The following is a 3,239-nucleotide window of genomic DNA, read 5'->3' as shown; positions in this document are numbered from 1 at the left end:
TACTCCCCAAACGGCTGTAACGGCCAGTGCTGAGCCAGGCTGAAGCCAGACGCTTCATCTGGGTCTCCTCTGTGGGTTCAGGGGCCTAAGCACTTGCATTCCCAGTCACATTAGCTGGATCAGAAGTGCAGCCACGGACTCAAATCAGCACCTATATGACTTAACTTGCTACACCACAACACTGGCCCCAAATGAGGATTTTTCTCTCTTGTACAGGATTCCTCCATCCACTCTCACCATCACAACCTCTCCTCCCTTCACCTCCCTTATGTATGATAGGACCATTTTTAGATAATGTGCAGGATAATGACAATATACCTATTACAGCCGAGCCACACAGCTTACTGTAATGACTATATCTTGTTTCACATGCTTTTTCTTCTTCCTGATATAAACAGTTTTCCCACATCTTGATTTCCTTATATTTTGTGTCAATTACCTACTAATTCCAATTTTAAAACTAATACTCTTCTGAACATGGTCATAGATATTAGCTATTCAGTCAGTTTTACATTGCTCTTAGGGACACTGTTCTTAGATCCTTTTATCTTTTTTTTTTTTTTTTTTTGACAGGCAGAGTGGACAATGAGAGGGAGAGACAGAGAGAAAGGTCTTCCTTTTCCGATGGTTCACCCCCCAGTGGCCACTGCGGCCAGTGCGCTGCAGCCAGCGCACCGCGCTGATCCTAAGCCAGGAGCCAGGTGCTTCCTCCAGTCTCCCATGCGGGTGCAGGGCCCAAGCACTTGGGCCACCTCCACTGCCCTCCCGGGCCACAGCAGAGAGCTGGACTGAAAGAGGAGCAACTGGGACAGAATCCAGTGCCCCGACCAGGACTAGAACCTGGAGTGCCGCCGCAGGCGGAGGATTAGCCTATTGAGCCACAGCACCAGCCCAAGATCCTTTTATCTTGTTTTACTCTGGTTGTTCTACATGTATGCTGACTGTTGTTGTCTTGATAGTTCTGTTCTCCATAATGCTAGGAATTCTTTTTGCTTTTCCCCATTGTATTCCTGGTTTCCTGGATCCCATATCTTATGCTTTCTTGGTTCCATTGAGACACATTCTGTAATAGCTCCTGAGAAAAGAATATAGGAGGTAAACTTAAGATCTTGTGTTTCAGAAATTGTCTTTATTCTAGTCTCATACTAGATAGTTGATAGTTCAATTGGGTATAGAATTTTAGGTTAGAAATAATTTTCATAGAATTTTATAGCATTTTTTAGTCCTTTCTTTTTTTTTCTTTTTTCTTTCTTCCTTCCTTTCTTCCTTCCTTTCTTTCTTCCTTTCTTTCCTTCCTTCCTTCCTTCCTTCCTTCCTTCCTTCCTTCCTTCCTTCCTTCTTTCTTTCTTTCTTTCTTTCTTTCTTTCTTTTTTTCTTTTTGACAGGCAGAGTTAGACAGTGAGAGAGAGAGAGACAGACGTAGAGAAAGGTCTTCCTTTTCCATTGGTTCACTCCCCAAATGGCTGCTATGGTCGGCACACTGCGGCTGGCGTGCTGTGCTGATCTGAAGCCAAGAGCCAGGTGCTTCCTCCTGGTATCCCATGCGGGTGCAGGGCCCAAGCACTTGGGCCACCCTCCACTGTCCTCCTGGGCCACAGCAGAGAGCTGGACTGAAAGAGGAGCAACTGTGACAGAATCCGGCGCCCCAACCGGGACTAGAACCTTGGGTGCTGGCGCCGCAGGTGGAGGATTAGCCAAGTGAGTTGCGGTGTTGACCAAGTCTTATCTTTCTACTAATTACCTTTTATTTTTGGAAATTTTTACTTTTAAGAGCTCTGTCTTATTTTTAAAATGTGCTTTTAAAAAAGATATATTTATTTATCTGAAAGTCAGAGTTACATACAGAAAGAAGGAGAAGGGGGGGGGTCTTCCATCCACTGTTTCACTCCCCAGATGGCTGCAATACCCGGAGCTGCACCTATCCAAAGCCAGGAGCCAAGAACTTCCTCCAGGTCTTCCCATGCAAGTGTAGGGGCCCAAGGACTTGGGCCATCCTCTACTGCTTTCCCAGGCCATAGCAGAGAGCTGACTCAGAAGTGCAGTAGGTGGGACTCGAACTGGCATCCATATAGGATGTCAGCACTGCAGGTGGCGGCTTTACCCACTATGCCACAGCACCGGCCCCCTGAATGCTTTTTCAAAAAGTTTGGTTTTGATTCTGGAGTCTCAAATTATTTTTCATAGTTGACAGTATAATAATTATAGGCCTTTACAATCTTTTATTGCTTGATTCTTCTTTGTTCCTTTATTTATGTTGTCTCTATCCTTTATGTTAGAGATTTTCATCAGCTGTTTGGGTGATCCTTTGCTATTCAACTGCTAAAGCTTAGATACTAGTTTTTGGATGTCCCTCAAAGGCCCAAGTATGCAAGTCTTGGTTCCCAAAGTCTACTGATGTTGTCAAGGAATTAAGGGTTGAGACATCTATTTACGGTGTCTAGGAGGTGGGCATAATGGAAGATCTTTGGGTCATTTGGGGTATGCCTTTGGAAGGAAATTCTTATGAGAAGTTTGGTTATAAAAGCCTAGGTTGGTTTCAGCTGCTCCCTGATTCCTAGATCACCATGTGATTCTCTGCCAATGCCATAAGCTGTCTGAACCAGTGCAGTCTACACAATCTTGTACTGGGAATCTTCAAAACTCTGAGCCAAAATAAACCTCCTTTCTCCATAAGCAGCTTGTGTTAAGTACTTCACTGTAGTAACAACACGCTGACTAATAGTACCAATTGTTGTTGCTATTTTAGGGGTGAAACACTGCTGCAAGGCTGAAGCTTACCCACTGGAGGGGAGGACTTTACCATCAGACCACTTTGTGGGGGCTCAAAAGAGTACCTGTAGCTCTTTTATCTTAGACTAATCATTTTTCCTGTGGAAGAATTTTTCATTTTGTGCATAGAAGTTTTATGACTAATATTTTGGGGGAAGGAGGTGGCGAGTGTAACCTTCAATATGTCAGCTTTTATTAACTTGCCTTACATGTCCAGGGAGTCTTCTCCTTCTTCTCTCCCCTCTATCTCAGAGCTGTGCCTGAGGAATGGGAGCGCCTGGGGTTTAGTTGCTCAAAAGTACAAGCATCTTCTGAGAAGACTTGTTTGCAGGGAATGTGATAGATTAGGATGGAAATTCCACTCACATTAAAAGACATTCAACTCCTCTATATAGCCTCATCTACAACCCTGTCTCCAGAGGGACTCGTTGCTTCTAATTCCTCTGTATTTCCACAAATCTGTGGTGAGA

Source organism: Oryctolagus cuniculus, chromosome 13 (assembly GCF_051225735.1).
Source record: "Oryctolagus cuniculus isolate XC-2025 breed Fujian yellow rabbit chromosome 13, ASM5122573v1, whole genome shotgun sequence".
Taxonomy (NCBI): Eukaryota; Metazoa; Chordata; class Mammalia; order Lagomorpha; family Leporidae; genus Oryctolagus; species Oryctolagus cuniculus.
Note: the sequence above shows the minus strand (reverse complement) of the source record.